Raw genomic sequence first — 19,133 nt, 5'->3', positions numbered from 1 at the left:
CGATTGACTTCCTCTTGTATTTGCCATGAAGGCTGAAGCATTTTTGCTATCACTACTGGCTGGGCTGCCGGAGGCCCCAGATGGGGCTCCTCTTCTGCCTGTATATTTATTCTTTCTGGACACGTATGGGTTAAAGCTGTTACCTGCTGAGCCTTGGTTACGTTTTGTGCTACAGCAGTTTGCAAGTCACGTTTCAGGCTTTTATTCCGTAATTTTAGGTCCCCCCCGCACCAATTCCTGTTCCAAACTTTCTTGCACAACATCTCGCTGATGTTCCAAAACATCTCACTTCTTTACAAGCTTATCTACAGCACAATACATACCACAGATGACCTGAGCGGCTGTTTGGGCTTTCTCGGGAGTGTAAGCCTTTTGATACCCCAAAACAGCAAGTTGTCCAAAACTTTCCCATACAGTATGGGGACTGCATCAGCCAGACATGAATAGGACCCCAAGTTTTTAAACACCTGTCTTAAACTCTCCTCAACCACACCTGGAGGCTTCGGGACATCCCCCTCCGGTTCAACGACCCTTCCCTCTCCGTTTGTGTGAAACATCGACTCCAAGAATGGCCAATAGAACTCTGCTCACCAGTATACTTCCCTCTCTTCGTACGGTAACGAAATCTGGCCCCCGAGCTAGAATTAATATGTCAGAACAATATTTAAATTAGTCGTTTAACACAAATGATTCAGTATACCAAGCTCTTAACAGGCAACCAGTTCAGAAACAGTTTGATTCAGTTTAAAGACCTATTCACTTAGACATGACAGCAAACCATCCTCTGCTACCAAATGTTGACAACAGGAGGCGCTACTACCCCTGGAATGGATCTTTACTGGCTCCCAATGGAGCAGATTACTGTCATACCTATGAAAAAGGTCCACAGTAATTATCTTCAATGCACAACAGTTTATTGAGAAGGAATTACACAAGTGGCAAAGGGTTATATTAAGCACATAACTCCCATGTTAGACATTAAGAGCTATACATTCCCCTTAATGAGTCTCTCTTTCACAAACATACACAAACAGGCCCTGCGCTAGCCTCACGCAGTTCCTGCTTGGCAAACAGAGAAGGTGGTTTCCAATTTTATAGACGGCTTCTTCCCTCCAGGTCTGTTCTTCTCAGCCCTCTGGTCTGTCTCGGATTCCCTCGAGGCAAGGCCTTGGCTGCCTTGAGACCCCCCCTGGCTCACAGTCCTACTCCAGCACAAGGAGCAGAGTTTTGGCTACTCTGTCTAGCAGCATTGCTTCTTCAAGTGTCAATTAAGGAATCCTAATAGTAATTTAATTTGCTTAATTTTTATACTCTTTTATACTCCTCAAAGGAGATACATGTCTTAAAAGCATGCCCAGTGGGCATGTGGTTATTAATTTTTACCTAATTAGTATTTTGAGGAGGAGACTGCAGAGTGGTGCCAACTGAAAATTACCCCACATTCACTCCCTTATCAATCATTCACTTCAGCCCTCCGCGTGATGTCCTTCAACAGGGTCAAGATGCCCCAGTCAGCCCATGCTCCACTCAGGATGCTCTACATATGTTGTTTGCTTTCAAGTGGACATATTTTCTGACTCAAAGATCAGTACTGATCATACATGCAGCATGGAGTCACTCTGTTTCACCTCTGGCATCTGCCTGATGCTAAGAGAAGGATTCTGCTCAGAATCCTCTTTAGCAGTTCAGTCCTATCAAGCCATGTTCTCACACTATTCGTTCAGTATGGCCACATCAATTTGACACCATCCCAACAGCATCCACTTTAGGCTTCTAGCCATCACCTCTCTTGAGCGGAGAGCCATGTCTCACCCCTTCTGACTGGCGCTTTTCCAGGCTGCACAGTTCCCTGCCTACACTGTGGTATCCCCTTTTCACTATGAAAAGGCCAGCCTCTGTGTTCTGCTTTCTCTCCAGAGGCTATGACCAGAGTATTGCCTTCAGTTATAAGTCATTACACAACTATTTCTAAGCAAGCACATTTATTCTTAAGGTGAAAGCATTACAGAGAAAACATTAAAAATAAAAGAAACTACATGCATGCTAACAAGTTTACCCAAGGTCACCCCTCAACTCCAGCAAGTGATCTGGTCAGTCCCTCAAACCCTACACACTGGGTTTTCCCCATGGTAACAAGGTCATTAATCAGCTGTTTCTTTATACAGCATGGGCCTTTGATCTCCAGTCTCAGGAACAAGTAATCAACAGACAATCACTCTCTCTCCTCAGGGTATAGCTGGGGTTTTGCATAACTGGAGGTGGGGATTTGCCTTAAACTTCACCCTAGCTATTCCCCAGGAAATCCATTTCACACATATTGTCCCCGAAGTCCACTCTTGTCCAGAACATTTTCGATACAGTCCTTTGAACTCCCAGGCCTCAGATCGCATCTCCCCCCTAGATGGGTTCCAGGCAATCCCTGCCCACAATAATACATAAACTAAGAATTTAATACAGTGAACCGCAAAGACATTTGAATTTAATTCAGTCAAATCTGCCAATAAAAGCCTTCCATTTCGGTCACATTTATAAAGTGTTTATCCCCAGAGTATAATTTCCACAACAATTTGGCTTCCTCACTTTGACCCATGGCAGTGACCTGCCTTCTCTTTCAATTTCATACACAAGCAAGGTTTAATCCCCAGAAGAAAAGGTCTGGCGGGGTGGTATTTTGAATATGCACTGGAGACACAATACAATGGGAATAGACTGCCTATCGTTGTATTGAGAGCACCCCTGGTACCATGTTTATATGCTGTGCACCTCCTGGGAACTGAACTGATTGAAAGTAATCCCTGCTAGGAGGAAGCAAGTTGGCTGACAGGAGCAGAGGACCTCTGAAACCTCAAATTATAGCAAGAGGACACAGACAGATATGGGTCATATCTGCTGCATCGTTAAACAGCCAAACATAAGAAGCTCCAAAACAACCAAATGCTTACATAGGATTCTGTTGCACAGGGGACTTAATTCTACCGTCCCTTTCATTCAGGAAACTTCACTGAAGTGATTTTTTTCAATACAGTTGCACAAAAATAACTAAGAAGAAATTGGTCCGCTAATTCTATTAGGAATCATGTGGCTTAATTCCTACTGAGGTTTCAAATAAAAGAACAAAAAAAATCTGTTACTTTATGTAATGGTTAGTCACAAATACTCTTGAATAGTACCTTGCACCACAAATAGTTCCATTAATTTGAATGGGGCTAAGGGAAGCATATGGTCTAGTAGATAAAACAATGGACTAAGAGTACAAGAACTGAGTTCTAGTCCTGTCTCTACCAGTGTCCTGGAGTAAATCACTCAATGCTTTGGTCCCCATCCCTCTCTCTCTCTAGTCTATTCAGGAAGGGATTTTCAAAAAAATACTTAAGTGATTCAGGAACACAAGTCCCATTAAAATTATTTAGGTGCTCTTGAAACTCTTACCCTATAGCTCTTCATGGTGGGGACTGTATCTCACTGTATATTTGTGCAGTGTCTAATACAATGGGTCACTTGGTATTACCAGAATTAATAATTGCAGACAAAAGTAAAATGGTGGACGTGGCAAAATCTAACCTAAAATGTTATTTAATACAAAAATGTTGCAAAATAATAGAAACACATTCCATCCAGTTTCAATCAGTAATATATTTATAAAACATGTTGTACTATTATAGAAATATACTTCGTTGACTGTCAGTTTAACATCTTGTTTTGATTCTGGAACTTCACTTTAAACATCTGTTTAATTTTTTAAAAATATTTGCAAAGCTTGCTAAATATAACAACCTGCAGAAATTTAGCCAAAGCACATTTTCATCTCAGCCAGCTGAACTGCATTTTACAGATCTGTATATTTTTAGCAGATATACTACCAATGGGTGGTATCCCCTGGCAACAGCTTCAGAAATTAAGTGCAGTTCAAAAGTTATTCATTACATATTATAATCATTCTAAGAAGAAAGAAGTTGCTAGGTTAGATATGAAGACGGCTCATCTTCATGGCCACAACTTTCTGTATTTCACACAGTTAGTCTTCAGCTTGGGGATTTCATAAAGCTGTTTCTCTTTAACATTCCTCCACCAGTGCTTGAATTAAGGCAGCACTGTACATTGCTGTGCTTTATATTCTGGTTCAAATAAATTACACCACCTTCTCTTGCAGCTCCCCGAACCAGAAATTTTGTTCTCCAAAATTCCAACAATGTTTCAATTTTTTTAAATGAATTCACTTACACTGAAGTCACCTTCCTTCTGTGCTTGGTTTCCATGAATATTATAACAAATAAGTTTAGCAGTGTGAGCAAATTTTAAGTGAATATAGGAAAATATTCACCAAAAGCACATTTGAATTCCTAATGGAAAATATATCTGTACTGAAGCCCTGATTCTAAAATTTGCATCTATCCATGGAGAAATATACCATGTGACCTGTGTAACCAGTTAAAGCTAATCAACACAGCTCAGATTTCAAACAGCAGGTACTTGTAGGGAACCAAAGATTATCTGCAGAAACTATACAGCAAATTATTTTGAATAATGCCTAAATTGGAGTAAACTGATCTGTACTTGGCCTATTTGCAAAGAGATTTTTACATTAGCTTGCAGTACTGCCGGAAGTTAGATACTTTCTGGGAAGACATGTTCCCTAACTCAAAGAATTTACAGTCTAATGAATTAATTTACAATGCACCAGTGCTAGAAATAAACAAAAGCAGCAAAGAGTCCTGTGACATGCATCCGACGAAATGAACCCATGAAAGCTCATGCTCCAATACATCTGTTAGTCTATAAGGTGCAACAGGACTCTTTGCTGCTTTTACAGATCCAGACTAACACAACTACCCCTCTGATACTAGAAATAAATAAATAGGCCCAATGCATATTTGGAACTATGAATGAATCTGTAACCCTTCTGCCAGGTGTTGCCAACAGCAAAAAGAGCCAGGCTCAGCTTGGGGGGGCGGGGAGCTTCTGCAAACTTTAACAATGTCTCAAGCCCCCACCCAGAAACCTGGGAAATCAGATCTACCACTCTTGATGAGCAATACTTCCTCAGATGCAAGCACTGAGTCAGGGGTTTAAAACAAATAACTTTTTAGAGTAGTAAATGGGGGACAACAGCATGAACTTGGGAAAGCCAACAATTAAGTTAATATATATTAGATAAGACTCCTACCTGCCCAGGATGTCTTAACACTGGCCTCATCCTCACTCCTTCCCTTGCAGCTGTGACTGGCTAATGCATTCTAGTCACTTCCCTGTTCTCCAGTTACCCTTTGGTGTCCAGGATTGGTGGAGTCCACAAATTCTGGTAGATCCATCTCCAGCCCCTAAGGAAAGTGCTGCTTGAGCTGCTCAAGGATTGTACTAACGAACCCATCTGAAGTGATTTCAACTTTGATTAGGGAGGAGAGGGGTGGCTAATCTGTGCAACTTGAGCCCAAACTACCTCAGTACTATCTTCTGTCTCAGCACTACTCCATCTGCTACCTGAGCTCAACTCTCTCCACCACCTTGAAATTGCCTTAATAGTGACTTTTCAGAGGGAAACCAGGGGCCTATAGCATACAGGAGCCTTAAAATAGTCCTTACCTGAGAAGTACCCCTAGCAGATGGTGTGAATCCTTTTCTTTAGTCACTCACTTACTAGCCCTGCCCAGGCTCCCTTACCCCACTGTGCCTAACTGCACATGTGGTCAGGATGACCCCTGACCCCAGGCACATTTGGTGCAGGTCTCTTGTTCTTTCGTTTTCAGACAGAGACAATAGCATATTATTCCCCCAAACTCAAATGTTGACTATATTTTAACAAAAAACATGCCAAACTGTCACACAGCTGAAATGCAAATAAGGCCTGACCTAGTCAGTCATTTCCCCTTGCTCGCCCATAGATGTTGGCAGAGAGCTCCATTCCCCCTGGAGCCTTGTCCAGCTGGAGTTCTCAGTTCAGGTAGCACTATGCCCCTCTTCTCCATATTCACCAACAGGTGTCAAGAGTGAGCTCCCTACTCTCCAGTGGTTTAGGCCAGAGGGCTTACAAATCAACTGTACATACACAGTCTGTGAAAGACTTACATTAGAGCTGAATGTGGCCTACAGAGGAAGCCATATTGCCTGATTTAAAGACCTGACAATTAGGCCAGAGAAAGTAGAATGAATCTATGGCCCAGTGGTTAGGGCACACAGCTGTGCTGTGGGAAACCCATGGTCAAGTCCCTGTTCTAATAACTATTTAATTACTTATACAGAGTGGTACAATTTCAACAGGAATGACTGGCTACCACCACCCAGTCATCAGAGAACTCACCTGAGAGGTGGGAGACTATTATTCAGATCCTACTCCATATCAGGCAGAGGGGGTATTTGACTGACGGCTTGTCTGCGAGGCAGCTGCAAAGCTACAGCACTTCAATGAAGACACTACGTATGCCAACAGGTATCCCAAGAGGCAGTAGCTAGGTTGACAGGAGAATTCTCTAATTGACCTAGTGCTGTCTTACATCAGGGGTTATGTCAGTTTAACTGCATCACTCAGCAGTGTGGATTTTTCACACCTCTCAGCGACATAGTTATGCTGACCTAATATCCTCATGTAGATTAGGCTTACGTCTGATATAGCCTGGGTGAGTGGTCTAATCACTGTACTAAAGGGGACACCTCCCCCTCCAGCTGTACTTTGTATCAGGCCTGATCTAGTCGGTGTTCTCTGAGCGAGCACGCCTACTGGATCAGGCCCTGCAGATGAGATACCTACTTTGAGGATCCTGCTGGGGCTTAGGCATGAGCTAGGTGCCAAGCATGAGGATTTAGGTGACTGTGCATGCCCACCAGCAGAAATTTAGGCTCCTAGGGGACTTTACCAGCAGGACTTTAAGCACCTGCAGAGCTAGATGGCAGCTAAATTGGAATTTTGAGGATCTAAGTTTTGGATATAAGTGCCTAAAGAAATAGCTAGGAACCTAAATCCCTTTGTGGACAACAAGAGAACATAAGAATGGACATACTGGGTCAGACCAATGGTCTGTCTAGCCCATTATCCTGTCTTCTGACAGCGGCCAATGCCAGAAGCTTCAGAGGGAATTATTAGAATTATCAAGTGATCCATACCTGGTAGCCCAGACCCAGCAGACTGACCTTAAGGAAAATGGCACCCTGGGCAAACTTGCATTTTGGTACCCCTGGCCCCCATGGGAATGGTGCCCCCCCATTACAGCTGGTCCCCCATGGGCACCTGAGGCTCCCCACGCTCCCAACCCCTGCACCTCCCTCCTGTGCCCCAACCCCTGAACTGTGTGCCCCCTTCGCCCCAAATCCCTGCACTCCCCTCCTGAGCCCCAACATCTGCCCCATCCTGTGCCCCTAACCCTGCGCTGATGCCTCAGCACAGCCCAGGTGGGGAAGTGACCTGAATGCAGGGAGCCCTGGTGTTGTGTGTGTTGGGGGGACTCTGTGTGTGTTGAGGGGAGTGTGTGACAGTGTGTGTGAGACAGTGTGTGTTGTGTTGAGGGGAGAGTGTGTGTGTGTGTGTATATGAGTGTGCTGTCTCTTTAAGAAAGCACTCAGGGTCAGGAGCCTGAAGGCTTGTGTTCAGACACAAGCAACCGCCAGCAGCTCTGGACCCAGAGAGGCAGCAGAACACACAGATTCCTCCTGTCCAATTACCCCAGCTAAGTGGAAATCGGGTACACGGGTGGAGGTGGTCTGGAGAGGGAAGGGGACAACCCAACATCAGCCCTCCGTCCCCCAGCAGACGGGAGAAGGCTCCCAGTGACATTCTGGAGTGGCCAGGGGGGCTCTGAGGAGGAGAGGGGGGAGAGACAGGAACAGCAGCTGTTGCACACATGGAGCAGGGTGGAGGAGGGGCACCCTTGCTCCAGAGAAGTCACCTGGTCCAGATGGCTGGTCATCCAACTGCCCCCTGCAGCTCCGGTCTCTCCCCCGCCACCCTCTCTCCAGCACTGCTGCTCACCTGCCTGCCTGCTACCTCCCTCAGCCCAGCTGGCTCTCGGCAGGTCAGGTGGGAATCCAAACCCTGTGCACGGCACCCTCTTTGGCAGGCCGCCCTGGCTGGGGGCCCGGATGGCCCACCCCAAAGGCTGGCCCGGAGACCCAACTTCTGGCAGTCAGAGGTTTAGGGACACCTCAGTATGGGGTTACTTCCTTGATCATCTTAGCTACTCACCACTGGTGGACCTATCCTCCATGATCTTTTCTAATCCTGTTTTGAACCCAGTTACACTTTTGGCCTTCACAACATCTCCTGACAAGAAGTTCCATAGGTTGACTATGTATTGTGTACTTCCTTTTGTTTGTCTTAAACCTGCTTCCTATTAGTTTCATTGTGTGACACCTGGTACTTGTATTATGTAAGGGATAACTAACACTTCCTTATTCACTTTCTCTCCACCTTTCATGATTTTATAGACCTCTATCTTACGCTTTTTAGTTGTGTCTTTTCCAAACTGAACAGTCCTGGCCTTTTTAATCTCTCCTCGTATTGAAGCTGTTCCATACTCCTAATTATTTTTGTTGCCCTTCTCTGAACCTTTTCCCATTCTAATATATCTTATTTGAAATGGGGCAACCAGAACTGCATACAGTATTCAAGGTGAGGGCATACAATGGATTTATATAGCGGCCTTATAATATTTTCTGTCTTTTTATCTAACCCAGGGGTGGGCAAACTCTTTGGCCCAAGGGCCACATCTGGGTATGAAAATTGTATAGTGGGCCATGAATGCTGACAAAATTGAGGGTCGGATTGCAGGAGTGGGTGAGGGCTCCAGCTGAGGGTATGGACTCTAGGGTGCAGGAGGAGGCTCCAGGCTGAGACCGAGGGGTTCGGAGGGAGGGATGGGGATCAGGGCTGGGGCAGGGGGTTGGGATGCGGGAAGGGGTGTAGGCTCCGGGCAGCGCATACCGCTGCCCAGTCTGCAGGCACCATCCCTGCAGCTCTCATTGACCATGCTTGCCAGCCAATGGGAGCCACGCGGAGCAGGGCAAACCCCAGACTCCGCTCCCCTGCAGGAGCTTGAGGGCCTGATTAAAATGTCTGAAGGGCCGGGTGCGGCCCCCAGGCTGTAGTTTGCCGACGCCTGATCTAACCCCCTTTTTTTTTTTTTTTTTTGGGAAAAAGTGATCTGGGTAACTACAAGCTTGTCAGTATGACGTCTGTAGTATGCAAGGTCTTGGAAAAAAATTGAAGGAGAAAGTAGTTAAGGACATTGAGGTCAATGGTAATTGGGGACAAAATACAACATGGTTTTACAAAAGGTAGATCGTGCCAAGCCAACCTGATCTCCTTCTTTGAGAAGGTAACAGATTTTTTAGATACTACACTTGATCTGAGCTCCTTACCTCGATTTCAGTAAGGCATTTGATACGGTTCCACATGGGGAATGATTAGTTAAATTGGAAAAAGATGGGGATCAATATGAAAATTGAAAGGTGGATAAGGAACTGCTTAAAGGGGAGACTATAATGGGTCATACTGAAAGGTGAACTGTCAGGCTGGAGGGAGGTTACTAGTGGAGTTCCTCAGGGATCGGTTTTGGGACCAATCTTATTTAATCTTTTTATTACTGACCTTGGCACAAAAAGTGGGAGTGTACTAATAAAGTTTGTGGATGAGACAAAGCTGGGAGGTATTGCTAATACAGAGAAGGACAGGGATATCATACAGGAAGATCTGGATGACCTTGTAAACTGGAGTAATGGTATAAGGATGAAGTTTAATAGTGTAAAGATCAAGGTCATGCATTTAGGGATTAATAACAAGAATTTTTGTTATAAGCTGGGGACTCATCAGTTAGAAGCAACAGAGGAAGAGAAGGACTTCAGAGTATTGGTTAATCACAGGAGGACTATGAGCTGCCAATGTGATATGGCCATGAAAAAAGCTAATGCGGTCTTGGGATGCATTAGGCAAGGTATTTCCAGTAGAGATAAGGAGGTGTTAGTACCATTATACAAGGCACTGGTGAGACCTCATCTGGAACACCATGTGCAATTCTGGTCTCCCATGTTTAAGAAGGATGAATTCAAACTGGAACAGGTACAGAGAAGGGCTACTAGGATGATCTGAGGAATGGAAAACCTGTCTTATGGAAAGAGACTCAACGAGCTTGACTTGTTTAGCCTAACCAAAAGAAGGCTGAGGGGAGATATGATTGCTCTCTATAAATATATCAGAGGGATAAATACCAGGGAGGGAGAGGAATTATTTAAGCTCAGTACCAATGTGGACACAAGAACAAATGGATATAAACTGGCCATCAGGAAGTTTAGACTTGAAATTAGACAAAGGTTTCTAACCGTCAGAGGAATGAAGTTCTGGAACAGCCTTCCAAGGGGAGCAGTGGGGGCAAAAGACATATGTGGCTTGATAAATTTATGGAGGGGATGGTATGATGGGATAGCCTAATTTTGGCAATTAATTGATCTTTATTAGCAGGTAAATATGCCCAATGGTCTGTGATGGGATGTTAGATGGGGTGGGATCTGAGTTACTACAGAGAATTCTTTCCTGGATGCTGGCCGGTGAGTCTTGCCCACATGGTCAGGGTTTAACTGATCACCATATTTGGGGTCGGGAAGGAATTTCTCTCCAGGACAGATTGGCAGCGGCCCTCAGGGAGTTTCACCTTCCTCTGCTGGAGGATTCGCTGCACCTTGAAGTCTTTTAAACCATGATTTGAGGACTTCAGTGGCTCAGAAATAGGTTAGGGGTTTGTTCTGGGAGTGGGTGGGTGAGATTCTGCAGCATGTATGGTGCAAGAGGTCAGACGAGATTATCATATTGGTCCCTTCTGACCTTAAAGTCTATGACTCTAATAACTCCTAACATTGTTAGCTTGTTTGACTGCCACTGCACATTGAACAGATGTTTTCAGAGAACTATTCACAAGACTCCAAGATCTCTTTCTTGAATGGTTACAGCTAAATTAGACCTTATCATTTGCTAGGTAGAGTTGGGATTATGTTTTCTAATGTGCATTACTTTGCATTTATCAACATTGAATTTCATCTGCCATTTTCTTGCCCAGTCACCCAGTTTTTGAGATCCCTTTGTAACTCTTTGCAATCTGTTTTGGATTATCTTGAGCAATTTTGTATTGTCTAGAATTTGTCACCTCACTGTGTACCCCCCTTTCCAGATCATTTATGAATATGTTGAACAGCACACATCCTAGTACATACAGATCTTTGGGGGACTGTGCTGTGATGGGTTTGGTCACAGAGACTCCACTTGAGACTGTCATTCGATGAGCTGGGATATCACTGAGAACAACCCTCCTGCCAGAACATGCACCCCTACACTCCTGTCTTGCTGAGTTAGACACTCCAGTCAGCTCCAGCACAGACACAGAGGTTGGGCCACACCTCTCTGCAGTTCACTGAAACGGAGATTCACTCAGCCAAGGGGCTTCTCAGTTAACAGGGACTTTCCTAGTACCCAGTGTTCATCCTTTCTGGGAGCCTGAACTCCAAATAAATCCGTTTTACTCTGTATAAAGCTTATACAGGGTAAGTTCATAAATTGCCCACCTTCTATAACACTGATAGAGAGATATGCATAGCTGTTTGTGCCTCCAGGTATTAATCAATTAATAAAAACCCAATTAATCTGGGTTTATTAATGAACAAAAGTGATTTTATTAAGTATAAAAAGTAGGATTAAAGTGGTTTCAAGTAATAACAGAGAGAACAAAGTAAGCCACCAAGCAAAATAAAGCAAAAACACGCAAATCTAAGCCTAATACATTAAGAAACTGATTACATGCAATATCTCACCCTCAGAAATGTTCCAATAAGCTTCTTTCACAGACTAGACTCCTTCCTAGTCTGGGCCCAATCCTTTCCCCTGGTACAGTGCTTGTTAGTTCCAGAAGCCATCTCAGGTGGTAAGCAGGAGTTTTCTCATGACTGTCAGCCCCTTTTGTCCTGCTCCACCCCGTTTTATAACTTTGGCACAAGGTGGGAATCTTTTGTCTGTGCTTATCCCCACCCCCGCCTTCTAAATGGAAAAGTACCAGATTTAAGATGGATTTCATTATCAGGTGAAATGGTCACGTAAGACCCCTAGTCTCTATTCTCCATGGGTTGGCCCACATGTGCACAGGAAGGCTTTCAAGTAAGTAAGGCCATTTAGAACTGATTGTTTCTGGAGCACCCTTAATGGCCTCCACTTAACATGTTTCATAGAATCTCAGGGTTGGAAGGGACCTCAGGAGGTCATCTAGTCCAACCCCCAAATCAGTGATACAAATTTATATCTTATTCTCCTAACTCCAGATATAAAAATACATGCAAACAAATAGGATGAGCGCACTTAGCAGATTGCAAGCTTTTTAATGACACCATACAAGGGGTATTTAGTGTAAAGCATATTCCAGTTATGTCATATTCATAAGAATATTTCCATAAATCATATGGAGTGCCACATCACATGTGCTATTTATCCCTCTCTGCTATGAAAACTGACCATTTATTCCTACCCTTTGTTTCCAGTCTTTTATTACTAATTACCAATCCATTAGAGCACCTTCCCTCTTATCCCATGACTGCTTAGTTTGCTTAAGAGCATTTGGTGAGGGACCTGTGAAAGGCTTTCTGAAAGTCCAAGTACACTATATCCACTGGAGCACCCTTGTACACATGCTTGTTGACCCCCTCAAAAAATTCTAATAGATTGGTGTGGCACAATTTCCTTTGACTAAAGCAGTATTGACTTCACCAAAAAAATCCATGTCCATTTATGTGGATAATAATTCTAATCTTTAGTTTCAACCAATTTGCCTGAAGTTAAGCTTACTAGCTTGTAATTGCCAGGATCCTTGGAGCCTTCTTTAAAAAATGGTGTTACATTATCTATCTGCCAGTCATCTGGTACAGAGGCTGATTTAAGCAATAGGCTACATACCACAGTTAGTAGTTCTGTCATTTCATATTTGAGTTCCTTCTGACCTTTTGGGTAAATACCATCTGGTTCTGGTGACATATTCCTGTTTAATTTATCATTTTTTTCCAAAACCTCCTCTGACATCTCAGTCTGGGACAGTTCCTCATATTTATCACCTAAAAAGAATGGCTGAGCTGTGGGAATCTCTCTCGCATCCTCTACAGTGAAGACATATGCAAAGAATTCATTGAGATTCTCTGCAATGTCTTTGTCTTCCTTGAGTGCTCCTTTAGCACCTTAATCTGAGTGGCCCCACTGACTGGAGCAGGCTTCCTCCTTCTGATGTAGCTAAAAATAAATCCTATTAGTTTTTTCTGTCTTCTTCTAGTTACTCTTCAAATTCTTTTTGGCCTGCCTCATTATATTTCTGTACTTGACTTGCAAGAATTTATGCTCCTTTCTATTTTCCTCAGTAGGATCTGACTTCCATTTTTTTAAAGGAAGTCTTTTCGCCTGTATCCGCCTCTTTTACTCTGTTTACCCATGATGCCATTTTGTGTAGTCCTCTCAGTGTTTTTATTTGGGGTACACATATAGTTTGAGCCTCTATTATGGCGTTTTTAAATAGTTTCCATGGAGCTTGCAGCCACTTCACTCTTATGACTGTGCCTTTCATTTTTCATTTAGCTAGCCTCCTCATTTTTATGTAGTTCCCCTTTTTGAAGTTAAATGCTATTGTGGTGGGTTTCTTTGGTAGTTTCCCCCCTACAAGGATGTTAAATTTTTCTATCTGAACCAAATGCTCCTCCGCACGTGTCAGCTTTCCCCCAGTCCTTAGTTACAAACTCCTCTATGACGTTTTTAATTTTACATGCCAGCAATCTGGTTCCATTTTGATTTAGGTGGAGCCCATCCTTACTGTATAGGGTCCTCCTTTCCCAAAAGGTTCCCCAGTTCCTAATAAATCTAAATCCCTCCTCCCAACACCATCAGCTCATCCATACATTGAGCCCTGCAGTTCTGTCTGTCTGTCTGGCCCTAAGCATGGAACTGGAAGCATTTCAGAGAATGCTGCCATGGAGATCCTGGCCTTTAATCTCTTACCCAGCAGCCTTAATTTGGCCTCCAGGATCTCTCTCCTACCTTCCCTGTCATTGGTATCAACATGTACCACAGCCACCGGCTCCTCCCCAGCACTGCACATAAGTCTATCCAGACATCTTGAGAGGTCCACAACCTTTGAACCCAGCAGGCAATTCACCAGGTGGTTCTTCCAGTCACCACAAACAACTATCTATATTTCTAATAAATGAATCCTCACTGCTATTACCTGTCGCTTCTGTGAGAGAGTTGGGTCCCTAATTTCCTCATGATCTTTTCAAAATCCTGGTCTGGGGGATGAAGAAGAGGTCCATGTGATCTGATATACATTCTGATCACCAGCTGCCTCATGTCATTTATGATCAAATGCCTCACATTGCTGTGTTCTTATCTATATGTCTCATCTATATGTACAGCATAGGAGGAGTGTAGGTGAAGCAAGACTTATTGTAGCTGAGGCCTGGCCTGAGATGAGTAATTAACACATGGAGGGATGCCTCACATTTTGGAAGATAGAATTAGGAACATAAATGAAACACCAGGTTGAAAGCAGAATGTTTGTGCTAAATAAGTAGTAAATGGGTCAGTAGGCTAAGAAGACCGAATGTCTGAGACAGCTAAGATAAGAGTCTCCCAGGGAACTATTTACTATGAACTAGGTAACAAAGGACAAAATAAGTTAGGAATGTAGAGATGAGGTAAAGAGGAATTTGAACCATGCTCAGTGTGTGGATAACACATGCTGCACAGGGATTGGTTCCTGCAAAGCAACCATGCCAATCCAAGAATGTGTGATGCAATGTATAGTAAATGCAATGAGATGTGTAATGCATATAAAGGGAGAAGGGTTCTGTTTAATTTTGGAGCTGTGATGTACCCTGTATCCATCTCCCCTGGATCTGAGTCTGATCAACTCAGTGTAGCACTGTTGTGTGCTAAATAAAGACACCTGAGTGACAAAGGCTGGAGTCGAACGGAGTTCTTGGGAAGCAGAGTAGAAAGGTCTGAAGGAATCAATACTTATACGAATCCATTCTGGTGATAGGAAAGTATCAGAAAATGATTTGGAATTGTAATCAAGGAATATTTCTACCACGAGGAGAAGGAAAAGTATTTAGTGAGGGGGAAATCCCTATAGAATAACCTAACTGTACAAAGATCTGCAATTTGAAATAATGCAGTGGACCACTAATGCCTGTGATTACTGCTCCAGACCCACTACAAATAAACATACAAAACAGATCCCTTCCAAATGGAGATAGATGCCAAAGAATTGGCATCCTGTTTTTTTTAATATTATTCTAGCTATGCATTTTATAAACTTGTCAAAATCAGCAACACAAGTCAACAGTAGGAAACAATTTAAACATCAGATATATTCCATATTCGCAATCGCCAGAATGTTACTTTCCTGACAGAGAGCCCTCCAAAACATAGTTTTGTATTAAGACACTATAAGGCATTTTTCAAACTATTCAAATGGTCCAATTCAGATCTTACATATACTGGTTTTACACTAATGTAACTCTATTGACCTTAACAGAGTTCCTTCCAAGTTATGCTGGTGTCAAATCAGAATCCAGCTCCAGGAGTCCAGAGACTGGTGTAAAACTGACCAGGGCAATAGAAGTGTTTGTGAACAGCCACCATTCCTACAGAGCCTGATTCTGAGACCTTTTTTCATGCTAATTAGTGCCTCAGGGGTCTCATTGACTACAGTGTGAGCAGCCAGGAACCAGGTACTACTCAGCATGAGTGATGGTATCAGGATGTTGCCTGTAGCAAATCTGCTCTGCTGTGCAGGGTTAGACAGCATGCTGGTAAACATGCACCCTGTCTCCCACCCTTCCTACTGTCAGCAGAGCTGAACTGGAGCAGGAAAACTGACTTTTTCCTAGTGTAGACAAGGCTGATGTGTCTGTTCCTCAGATTTCCCATCTGTAAATTGGGAATAAAACGTCACATTGAGTTCAGTAAAGCACTCAGATCCTTGATTTAGGAAAGAGCAAGGAGCATTCTCAACTGCCATGGGCTTCAACGGGACTATTCATGTGCTTACAGTGAAGCATGTACTTAAGTGCTTTGCTGGATTGGGTCAAAGTGCTCCACAGCTTGCCAAAGCAAACCTTAATTTATGTGTCTAAATATCCCACTTGTACAATGGCAATCATAATATTTTTGTTCTCTCACCCTTTGTGTAAGCCACAATCTTGCAAAGACTAATGCATGTGCTTGGTTTGAAACACACGCCTAGCTCCATTGAGTCCACTAAATGTAAGCACAGGCATAAATCTTTGCTCGAGTGGGATTTAAGATTACAGGACCTTTGGGGCACGGATTGCTTCCTCTCTATGTGTTTGTCCATGCCCTGCACAATGGGGCCTGATCTTTATTAGTGCCTCTTGGTGCTATAATTATAAGAAAAAGAAAAGGAAGAAATATTAACAATAATTTCCAGGAGGTGTGTGGTACCTTCCAGGATCACACCCTTAATGCAAAGGAACCATGTCATGCTTTGGCCTCTTTTATTGTTCCTTTGTTTAGTAAAGAATAAAGATGTTCCTTGCCATCCTGACACTGGCCACACTAGCTCTCTCTTATGTTTCAATCCTTCAGGGTACAGTGTACCTTAATAGGTGTAACTGCTTGCTCTTCATTTTTCCATTTTGCTCCTTAAATGCCCCTTACCATTCCCATTCGGTCTCCTTATAAATCCCTCTAACACTACAGTCACTTGCTCCCTGTGATTTTTTAGAGCTATGTTTTCATTCACAATTAACTTTAACAACTTATCACTCATTCACCTTGGTTTCCAAGTTTTATATTTAGTCTTACATAATGATAAATACACTTCCCCTGAGCCAGCTCCATCACCTCTTTAAAGCTCAGCCAGTTTTTCTTTTGAGGGCCATTTTCTAATAAACATTGCCGGCCTATTCCACCTAATATATTGTTCATTTCATCAAACCAGGGCTTTTTAAAGTTGAATGTACCTGTATTTGTACCAAAAAGCCCTCCAATGGTTGAACATGGACCCTCATTACAATGTAATTGCTATTTCTCCAATTACTCTCAGTGGTCATCTCATTCACCATATCTCTTGGATGTGACAAAGTGACATCTAAAATATTATCTCTTCTAGTTGCCTCTAAAGCTGTCTACCCTGGTGAATTCTAGCATACTAAACAACACTAATAAGCCCTAACGCACACAGGATATGTCCACACTGCAGCTGGGAGGGTGCTTTGCAGCACGGGTAGACTGACACGCTAGCTCTGCTTAAGCTAACATGCTAAAAATAGCAGCGTGGCCCCAGCAGCATGGGAGGCAGTTTAGGTAGCTGCTCGAGTACAAACCTGACCAACCCCCTGGGTACACACTTGGGTGGCTAGTCCAAACTGTTGCTCCTGCCGCCATGGCCACACTGCTTTTAGTGCACTAGCTCATGTGTATGTACCCATGTTGTGAAGCACCTATCTAGCTGAAGTGTAGACATATCCCCAAATGTCTACATACAAATATGGTGCTACCTTGTAAGGGTACGTTTACACTGCAAGTGAAGGTGATACTGCAAGGTAAGTAGCTATACCCATCTAGCTTTAGTCTAGCTAGCACAGGTAACAATAGCAGTGAAGTTGCAGCACCATGCGCTCCAGCACAGGCTAGCAACCTGAGTACATAGCCCATGCCACCATGTCTACACGATTGTTGTTACTCGTGCTAGCTAGATTAAAGCTAACAGTGGTATGCCGACCCATGCTACAATCACACCTTCACTTGCAGTGTAGACTTACCCTAAGGGAGACTTTATACAATTTATGTTAGTTCTGCTGCAAGCTAGTCTAAGCATAGTTCTTAGTCCATGCAAGCTTGTAACGTTACGGTGCTAGTTTAGATGAGCAGCACTGACAAATCCATCTCACACAGTACAATTAGGTATTCCTACCACTTTCCCACAATGGTCACGCCTCCAAATCCTTCAAAAGCCTTTACTTGATGGGAGAAGTTCCTAGCAGGCAACATGCTAGTATCGCTTTACTACATGCTATGTGGGGGCATGGGGTGAGTGCAGGGAACTTAGGACTGATAGGCTGAGAAAGAGCCAGCATGAGCTCCTATCCTCATCCCCCAACCCAGCAGATAGGTAGGTCCTAGAGAAGCCAGAGCTACTCTCTCCTCATACAACAGGCAACCAGAGGGGAAGCAGTGGAGCAGGAAAGGGAGTTGCTCAGGGTGCTCCCTGCCTAGAGCACAGATGCTCTGGGGCGGCAGAGCTTGCATTGGGAGTCAGTTGGGGTAGGGATGATCCACAGGGCACAGTTCAAATTCATGTGCCACTGAGTTACTGTGCTGGCTGGCGAGTGGGTGTTTTTTGGCACACCCACTGACAGATCTCAACATGTAGGGTTCCTCCCACCAGAGGGGAAGGACCCTGTCCCAGGAAATAATTCCAGGGGGAAGGTTAAGGATGTGTCTTCCTTTCATTGGGAGAGAGGGAAACTGGTTGATAAGAGCAACAAGGGAGCTGCCTCTGTAGCCTCCAGGGATAAACAGGTGGTTCTGTGGTTTACTGAGCTCGTGCCTGCATTGTTCTTCTGGTGAACATGCCCACATGTGCTACCCCACCAATACGAACAGATCACATAACATTGAAATACAACATTTCTTCATCACTCAGTCACCCTGGAAGGCCACAATTTAGAGCCAGGCGGACACTGCTGGTGTAGATGCCATGTAAGAGGCCAGTGCTACCATTCTAATTGAACGTGGTATAATTCTCCAATGTAGACAAGGCCCCTATCACACACACACACACCCTAGAAATTCACAGAATACCTAGCCCTTTTTATCACTGTGTGCATGAATCTTCCAGTCAGCCCGTGCCAGATGGAGATCTCCAATTTCCATCATCACCGCAGCTACTACCTATCTTCTCTTGCATCGCAGCAGAATGCCTCCATCTTGCTTTGAGAGATGAGAGATCTCAAAAGGCATTATCCATTTTGAGAGACAGGCTGACAGTTACTTTCTTATTATACCTAAGGGATCTGGTTGTGGCCTGGTGGATCTGGTTCCATAACAGAATTAATATATGAACCAGCTCAGTAACTGAGAAGCCAAAAGTACCTTATCTAGACTTACC

The sequence above is a fragment of the Mauremys mutica genome, chromosome 8, assembly GCF_020497125.1.
Source record: "Mauremys mutica isolate MM-2020 ecotype Southern chromosome 8, ASM2049712v1, whole genome shotgun sequence".
NCBI lineage: Eukaryota > Metazoa > Chordata > Testudines > Geoemydidae > Mauremys > Mauremys mutica.
The sequence above is the reverse complement of the archived record's forward strand: the minus strand, read 5'-3'. Positions refer to the sequence as shown.